Consider the following 10039-nt stretch of genomic DNA (forward strand, 5'->3'; position numbering starts at 1 on the left):
TGAATTTAACATAAAAACTAATGAAAACATCCCTAAAAGTAACTAGATCCTACTAAAAACATACTAAAAACAATGCCAAAAAGCGTATAAATTATCCGCTCATCAGTTATCAAAATGCTCTAAATTCAACACAAGATAAACCCTACAAAGGGAGTTTATCAGTCGTGTAGATGTTGCTATAGCTGTTGCGCCGTTCCTTTTATCCCAGTAAGTGTCTCTATCTCGGAATCCTCGCCATTAGTTTTCCATTATGTGTTTTAAGATTTTTTGTGATATTAATGTTTTAGGAATTAGAAACCGAGGTCGCACGTCACGTTTGAGGCTGTTCTGCTTTTGAGAAAGCAAGCGGAGCTGAGGTTTCAGTTGCCATTGATTTCGGGTCGAGAGGAAAGGAATTCCTTGAGGCGCTTGGATTGAGGTTTGAACGTGTCGAGGTAGGGGCCTTTTCGGAAAACCATACTTTATAAATTAGAATTATTATATATGGATATTTATATGAGAAATGTATTTTTAGTGATTGTATAAGTCTTATGTGTTGTTTGGTTGTTTTGGATGGATATGAATACTTGTTCGATTGGATTATTGTTTGGTTTTGTGAAACGGACAGTTCTTGAAGCGTTTCTTTAAAGTTGTTTCTTTAAAGTTTCGAAATCGAGTTTAATCCGTTGGAAAATGATTTGAGTTTGAATTGGTTTTCTTTAGATATGAAAATGGTATGCACTTTTGGATTCAGCTTGATTTTGAATTGATTTGGTTTTGAACCCGTTAAAGAGGGTTGTGGAATAGTTTGGTTGGGACCCGGAGAGGGTGGCAAAGTCCAAGTTTTAGGGGAGGTGCTGCCGAAATTCCTATAAAATTCGAGACTTTATTGAAATATCCTTTGGAAAATTATGAGTTTAAGACTTTTATTATTTCATTTAAATTGTTTAAGAAAGTTATAAAATATGTTTTGAAATAAATTATTGAAAAGAAAAATTTTGATTTAGCCTAGTTTCTTAAGAAAAGTATTCTATCTCTTTTGGGAGCGAATCATTTAGAAGATACTTATGTTTAAGGCTATTTTAAATATGAAAATGGTTTATGTTTTTAGAAAATTGGCTTGAGAATTTTCAATTGGAGGAGTTTTAGTGACTTTGAAAGAACTTGGATTTCAATTGACAGGTCTCATTTTACAAGGTCTTTAGGAGAAGTTTAAAGCATTCTTTAAATTCTGAGTTTGGCAAAACTAAAATAATTTCTGAGCAGTTGGAAATGCTCCGGATTTTATCATGGAATTGAAGTTGGTTTTGGTTTAAGTAAAAGAGATGGTTTCTTTGAAATTTGTTTGGAGTAATTGGTACACGATTTGGTTTGGCTTAAATCCTCTTTTATTTATTCGAATCAAGAAAATAAGGTTTTCAAGATTTTTATCAATTTGAGGAAATGGGTTAGGTTATTCTCCCCTAAAGTCTTGTGACTCTGCTGAGAAATTTTTATTACTACATCCTGTTTTAGGATGAATGATTTTGAATCTTTTAGAAGAAACTTTTAATTTGGTGTGGTTTGTGAAATATTTTGGGAATATGTTGTGGATGGTTGATGAGCGGATAATTTATACGCTTTTTGGCATTGTTTTTAGTATGTTTTTAGTATAATTTAGTTAGTTTTTTATTATATTTCTATTAGTTTTTAAATAAAAATCACAATTCTGGACTTTACTATGAGTTTGTGTGTTTTTCTATAATTTCAGGTATTTTCTGGCTGAAATTGAGGAAGCTGAGCAAAAATCTGATTCAGGCTGAAAAAGGACTGCTGATGCTGTTGGATTCTGACCTCCCTGCACTCGGAATGGATTTTCTGGAGCTACAAGAGTCAAATTGGCACGCTCTCAATTGCGTTGGAAAGTAGACATCTAGGACTTTCCAGCAATATATAATAGTCCATGCTTTGCTCAAAGATAGATGATGTAAACTAGCGTTCAACGCAAGTTCCATGTTGCAGTCTAGCGTCAAACGCCAGAAACAGGTTACAAATGGGAGTTGAACGCCAGAAACAGGTTACAACCTGGCGTTTAACTCCAGAAACAGCCTAGAAACGTGAGAAGATTAAGTCTGAGTCCCAGCACATACTAAGTGGGCCCCAGAAGTGGATTTCTGCACCATCTATCATAGTTTATTCATTTTCTGTAAACCTAGGTTACTAGTTTAGTATTTAAACAACTTTTAGAGGTTTATTTCGCACCTCATGACATTTTTAGATCTGAACTTTGTACTCTTTGATGGCATGAGTCTCTAAACTCCATTGTTGGGGATGAGGAGCTCTGCTGTGTCTCAATGAATTAATACAAGTATTTCTGTTTTCTATTCAAACACGCTTGTTTCTATCTAAGATGTTTATTCGCACTTCAATATGATGAATGTGATGATCCGTGACACTCATCACCATTCTCAATCTATGAACGCGTACCTGACAACCACTCCCGTTCTACATTCGATTGAATGAATGTCTCTTGGATTCCTTAATCAGAATCTTCGTGGTATAAACTAGAATCCATTGGCAGCATTCTTGAGAATCCGGAAAGTCTAAACCTTGTCTGTGGTATTCCGAGTATGATTCAGGGATTGAATGACTGTGACGAGCTTCAAACTCACAAAGGTTGGGCGTAGTGACAGACGCAAAAGGACCAACGGATCCTATTCCAGCATGAGTGAGAACCGACAGATGATTAGCTGGGCGGTGATAGCGCACCTGGACCATTTTCACTGAGAGGACGGATGGTAGCCATTGACAACGGTGATCCACCAACATACAGCTTGCCATAGGAAGACCTTGCGTGCATAAAGAAGAAGACAGGGAAAAGCAGAGATTCAGAAGACAAAGCATCTCCTAAACTCCAACATATTCTCCATTACTGCAGAACAAGTATTTATTTCATGCTCTTTTATTTTTCGCAATTCAAACTGATAAATATAATTGATATCCTTTCTAAGAATTACAAAATAACTATAGATTGCTTCAAGCCAACAATCTCCGTGGGATTCGACCCTTACTCACGTAAGGTATTACTTGGACGACCCAGTGCACTTGCTGGTTAGTTGTGCGAATTTATGAGAAATAGTAATATTGACATTGACATACATAATTTCGTGCACCAAGTTTTTGGCGCCGTTGCTGGGGATTGTTCGAGTTTGGACAACTAACGGTTTATTTTGTTGCTTAGATTAGGAAAAATTTTTCTTTTTGGTTTAGAGTCTTATATTATTGTTTTTGGTTGAAATTTTCTTTTTAATCCTTATTTTCTCTTTTTAAATTTTTTGAAAAATTTTTATAAACTAATAATTGAGTTTTTCTATTTGAGTTTAGTTTCATATTTTAAGTTTGGTGTCAATTGCATGTTTTTATTTTCTTTTAAATTTTTGAAATTGTGTTCATTGTTTTTTTTTCTTAATCTTCAAGTTGTTCTTGTTTATTTTCCTTGTTTGATCTTTAGTTTTTCTTGTTTTGTGATTTTTCATGTTTTTCTTGTGCATTTTCGAATTATTAGTATCTAAAAAAAATTATTTATTAAATACCTTGTTAAAACACTTTAAATTTATATCTCAATTGGCTAGAGCGTGATGCTTATGTTCTTGGTAATTGGCTATCTTCTTTTTAAAAAAAAAAACTTTTTCAAAATTAATTTTTCTTTGAATAAATCTTGTGCCAAACTTTAAGTTTGGTGTTTTCTTGTTGATTTTTCTTTAGTTTTCGAAAATTTTGTTTTGGTTTTCTAAAAATTTTAAGTTTGGTGTTCTATCTTCATGTTCTTGTTGTTCTTGTGAGTCTTCAAAGTGTTCTTGAGTCTTCCTTGTGTTTTGGTCTTAAAATTTTTAAGTTTGGTGTTCCTTGGTGTTTCCCTCCAAAATTTTCGAAAATAAGGAGCATTAGATCTAAAAATTTTAAGTTTTGTGTCTTTTTAATATTTTTCTCTTTCCTCATTGAATTCAAAAAATATCTTTTTCCTTTATTTTAATTGATTTTTCGAATTTTCCTTTTAAAAATTCAGATTTTATTTTAAAATTTTTTATTTTATCTTATCTTAGTTTTAAAATTTCAAAATTCAAATCTTTATCAAAAATCATATCCAAAATTTTTCAAATCTTCTTAATTAAGTAATTATTTTAGTCTTAAATTTTTTTGTTCTTAATTTTCGAATTCTATATTTAATTTCAAACTATTTTATTCTCTTTTCTTTTATTATTTATTCGTTCCCTTTTTACAAAAAAAATATAAAAATATATTCTATTTGCTATTCATATCAATTCCCTTTTCTCCATCATGGATCTAAGTGGAATTGAACAGTCCAGAAGGACTCTGGGGTCATATGCCAACCCCACTACTGCTTCATATGGGAGTAGTATCTGTATACCCTCCATTGGAGTTAGTAACTTTGAGTTGAATCCTCAGCTCATTATCATGGTGCAGCAAAGTTGCCAGTATTCCGGTCTTCCTCAGGAAAAACCTACAGAGTTTCTGGCACAGTTTTTACAGATTGCTGACACAGTACATGATAAGGAAGTAGATCAGGATGTCTACAGATTATTACTATTTCTATTTGCTGTAAAAGACCAAGCTAATAGGTGGTTAAATAACCAACCTAAGGCTAGCATAAGGACATGGAAACAGCTGTCAGAAAAATTCTTGAATCAATACTTCCCTCCAAAATGGATGACACAGCTAAGACTGGACATCCAAGGCTTTAAACAAGGAGATAATGAATCTCTTTATGATGCCTGGGATAGATACAGAGAGATACTAAGAAAATGCCCCTCTGAAATGTTTTCAGAATGGGTGCAGTTAGACATCTTCTATTATGGGCTTACATAGAAAGCTCAAATTTCTCTAGATCACTTAGCTGGTGGATCTATACACATGAGAAAGACAATTGAAGAGGCTCAAGAGTTTATTGATACAGTTGCCAGAAATCAGCATCTGTACCTAAATAGTGAATCTTCCATGAAAGAAGAGGCTAAAACAGTAACTGCTGAACTCAGTCCTGCAGAACAAACTACTGAATTCAATCAGCAATTAGACTTTCTAACAAAACAGCTGGCCGAATTCAAGGAGATACTACAAGACACAAGAATGGCTAATATAAATATGGAGGTACAGTTGAAGTAAACAGAAAAACAGTTATCAAAACAAATAACAGAAGAGTGCCAAGCAGTTCAATTAAGAAGTGGAAAAACATTAAATACCTCACTTCAAGGCAGCAGGAAGCCAAGAAAAGAACAAACTGCTACCCAAAATCCCTCTGAGGACAGTAAGAGCCCAGAGAGGAATAACTCTGGCATTCAAATGCCAGAAACAGACAAGGATTTGGCGTCAAACGCCCAATGGAAGCTCAGTTCTGGTGTTCAAACGCCAGGAACAAGTAAGGAGTTGGCATCCAATGCCACTCCAGCTTCTAACCCTGGCATTCAAATGCCAGTGAGGGATCAGACACACACAATTGCTAATAACAACCCCTCTAAAAAGGCTTCTCCAACCACCTCTGTAGGAAATAAACCTGCAGCAACTAAGGTTAAGGAATATAAAGCCAAGATACCCTATCCTTAAAAACTCCGCCAAGAGGAGCAGGATAAGCAATTTGCTCGCTTTGCAGATTATCTCAGGACTCTTGAAATAAAGATTCTATTTGTAGAGGCACTTGAGCAAATACCTTCTTATGCCAAGTTCATGAAGGAGATCTTGAGTCATAAGAAGGATTGGAGAGAAACTGAAAGAGTTCTTATCAGGCGTGATTGAGGACATGATTGTCAGGGTTGGGCCATTCGCCTTTTCCACTGACTTTGTAGTGCTGGAAATAGAGGAGCACAAGAGTGCTACTCTCATTCTAGGAAGACCTTTCCTAGCAACTGGACGAACTCTCATTGATATCCAAAAGGGAGAAGTAACCCTGAGAGTCAATGAGGATGAGTTTAAGTTGAATGCTGTCAAGGTCATGAAGCATCCAGACACACCAAAAGACTGCATGAAAGTTGATCTCATTGACTCTTTGGTAGAGGAGGTCAACATGGCTGAGAGTCTCGAATCAGAGCTAGAAGACATCTTTAAAGATGTTCAGCCTGATTTGGAAGGTTCATAGGAACTGAAAGAGCCTTTGAGATTTCCTCAGGAAGAGGAGAAACCTCCTAAATCCGAGCTCAAGCCATTACCACCATCCCTGAAATATGCATTTTTGGAAGAAGGTGACACTTTTCCAGTGATCATAAGCTCTGCTTTAAACCCACTGGAAGAGGAAGCACTAATTCAAGTGCTGAGGACACACAAGACAGCTCTTGGGTGGTCCATAAGTGACCTTAAGGGCATAAGCCCAGCTAGATGCATGCACAAAATCCTATTGGTGGATGATACTAAGCCAGTGGTTCAACTACAGAGGCGGCTAAATCCAGCCATGAAGGAAGTGGTGCAGAAAGAGGTCACCAAATTACTGGAGGCTGAGATTATTTACCCTATTTCTGATAGCCCCTGGGTGAGCCCTGTTCAAGTTATTCCCAAGAAGGGAGGCATGACAGTGGTTCATAATGAAAAAAATGAACTGGTTCCTACAAGAACAGTTACAGGGTGGCTCATGTGTATTGACTACAGAAGGCTCAACACAGCCACCAGAAAGGATCATTTTCCTTTACCATTCATAGACCAGATGCTAAAGAGACTAGCAGGTCATGAATATTACTGCTTTTTGGATGGCTCTTCAGGTTACAACCAAATTGCAGTAGATCCTCAGGACCAAGAGAAAACAGCATTCATATGTCCTTCTGGAGTGTTTGCTTATAGAAGGATGCCTTTTGGTCTGTGTAATACACCTGCAACTTTTCAGAGGTGCATGCTCTCTATCTTCTCTGATATGGTAGAAAAATTTCTGGAAGTCTTCATGGATGACTTTTCAGTATTTGGAGACTCATTCAGCTCCTGCCTTAACCATTTAGCACTTGTTCTGAAAAGATGCCAAGAGACAAACCTAGTTTTAAACTGGGAAAAATGTCACTTTATGGTGACTGAAGGAATTCTCCTTGGGCATAAAATTTCAAACAAGAGAATAGAAGTGGATCAAACTAAAGTGGAAGTAATTGAAAAATTACCACCCCCTGCTAATGTTAAGGCAATCAGAAGCTTTTTGGGGCATGCAGGATTCTACAGGAGGTTTATAAAGGATTTTTCAAAAATTGCAAAACCCCTGAGCAATCTGCTAGCTGCTGACACGCCATTTGTGTTTGACACAGAGTGTCTGCAAGCATTTAAGACTCTGAAAGCTAAGCTGGTCACAGCACCAGTTATCTCTGCACCAGACTGGACTTTACCATTTGAACTAATGTGTGATGCCAGTGACCACGCCATTGGTGCAGTACTGGGGCAGAGGCATGACAAGCTTCTGCATGTCATTTACTATGCTAGCCGTGTTTTAAATAATGCCCAGAAAAATTACACAACCACAGAAAAAGAATTGCTTGCAGTAGTTTATGCCATTGACAAGTTTAGATCATACTTAGTAGGATCAAAAGTGATTGTGTACACTGACCATGCTGCTCTTAAATATTTACTCACAAAGCAGGATTCAAAACCCAGGCTCATAAGATGGGTGTTGCTTCTGCAAGAGTTTGATATAGAAATAAGAGACAGAAAAGGGACAGAGAACCAAGTGGCTGATCATCTGTCCCGAATAGAACCAGTAGAAGGGGAGTTTCCCCCTTCTATTGAGATCTCTGAGACCTTTCTGGATGAGCATTTGTTTGCCATTCAGGAAACACCATGGTTTGCAGATATTGCAAACTATAAAGCTGCAAGGTTCATACCCAAGGAGTACAGCATGCAACAAAAGAAAAAATTAATTACTGATGCAAAGTACTACTTGTGGGATGAACCCTATCTCTTTAAGAGATGTGCAGACAGAATAATCCGTAGGTGTGTGCCTAGAGAAGAAGCACAGAGGATCTTATGGCATTTCCATGGATCACAATATGGAGGCCATTTCGGAGGTGAGCGAACAGCCACCAAGGTCCTCCAATGTGGCTTCTACTGGCCTACACTATATAGGGATTCTTGAGAGTTTGTACGTAACTGTGACAGTTGCCAAAGAGCTGGTAATCTGCCTCATGGTTGCGCCATGCCTCAACAGGGAATCTTGGAGATTGAGTTGTTTGATGTATGGGGAATTGACTTCATGGGACCTTTTCCACCATCATACTCAAACACTTATATTCTGGTGGCAGTCGACTATGTATCAAAATGGGTAGAGGCTGTTGCCACACCCACTAATGATACTAAAACAGTGTTGAAGTTCCTCCAGAAACATATCTTCAGCAGGTTTGGTGTCCCTAGAGTGCTAATCAGTGATGGGGGCACTCACTTCTGCAACAAACAGCTTTACTCTACCATGGTCCGGTATGGGATTAGCCACAAGGTGGCAACTCCATATCATCCACAGACAAATGGACAAGTTGAAGTCTCTAACAGAGAACTAAAAAAAATCCTAAAACGGACTGTAAGTACCCGTAGAAAGGATTGGGCAAGAAGTCTAGATGATGCTCTGTGGGCTTACAGAACAGCATTCAAGACTCCTATAGGGACCTCTCCATACCAGCTTGTGTATGGTAAGGCATGTCATTTTCCCGTGGAATTGGAACATAAGGCCTACTGGGCAACCAGATTCCTGAACTTTGATGCCAAATTAGCCGGAGAAATAAGATTACTCCAGCTAAATGAGCTAGAGAAATTTAGACTCACTGCTTTCGAAAATGCCAAGCTTTATAAGGAGAAATAAAAAAGGTGGCATGACAGAAAGCTGTCATCAAGAGTCTTTGAAACAGGACAAAAGGTTCTGTTGTTTAACTCTAGGCTCAGGCTATTCCCTGAGAAACTGAAATCCCGGTGGAGGGGACCATATGTGATTACAAGTGTATCACCATATGGTTATGTGGAGCTTCAAGACATTGATTCTGATAAGAAGTTCATTGTCAATGGACAGAGAATCAAGCACTATCTTGAAGGCAATGTTGAGCAAGAGTGCTCAAGGCCGAGGCTAGATTAAAAGCTCAGCAAGGTCCAGCTAAAGACAATAAAGAAGCGCTTGCTAGGAGGCAACCCAGCCATTAGCAAAACTTTTTCTGTTATTTTGCCTTATTCTTCATTTATTTATTTATTTATTTTTAAAGCATATAAGTTCAATGTTAATAAGGTAAAGAGTCAATTGCATAGGTTCAAAGGGTTACAGAAGGATTCAGCACACAAAACAGAGAAAAAGAGCTCACTGGCAAGAAAACGCCAGTAAGAGGCACAACTGGGCGTTAAACGCCCAAAAGGAGCATCCACTGGGCGTTTAACGCCAGTAAAGATAGCCATCTGGGCGTTAAACGCCAGAAAGAAGCAGCTTCTGGGCGTTTAACGCCAGATTGACAGCATCCTGGGCGTTCAGAAAAATGCCCAGTAACAAAGGGGTTTCTGGCGTTTAACGCCAGCTAGAAGCAACAGCTGGGCGTTAAACGCCCAAAACAAGCAGCAACTGGGCGTTAAACACCCAGAACATGCAGCAGTTGGGCGTTTAACGCCAGGATTGTGGGGAGTAGGCAATTTCATTTCCAATTCAATTTTTTTCCAATTTTTATGTTTCAATTCATGATTTCTTGTACAAACATGTTACAAATCCTAATTTTTCAAATCCTTTTTTTTTCAAAAAGATATCAAATGTATCTTAATTCATAAGCCCTTTTTCTTAATCCTCTTCAAATTATTTTCAAATCCTTTTCAAACCAAATCTATCTTTTTTCACTCTAAAATCTTTTCAAATTATCAATATCTTTTTCAAATCCTCACATCATCTTTTTCAAAATTCAGATTTATCTTTTTTAAATATCTTTCATATCTTTTCAATTTTAAATCATATCTTTTTCCTATCATACTTATCTTTTACAAATCATATCTTCTATCATATCTCCTTCTAAATTTTCGAACCCACCCTCCCTTTTTCCCTTTAAATCCTCATTCGGCCTCCTCCTCTCCTCCACAAGTTGCGCTTGGCTCT

The sequence above is a fragment of the Arachis ipaensis genome, chromosome B08, assembly GCF_000816755.2.
Source record: "Arachis ipaensis cultivar K30076 chromosome B08, Araip1.1, whole genome shotgun sequence".
Taxonomy (NCBI): domain Eukaryota; kingdom Viridiplantae; phylum Streptophyta; class Magnoliopsida; order Fabales; family Fabaceae; genus Arachis; species Arachis ipaensis.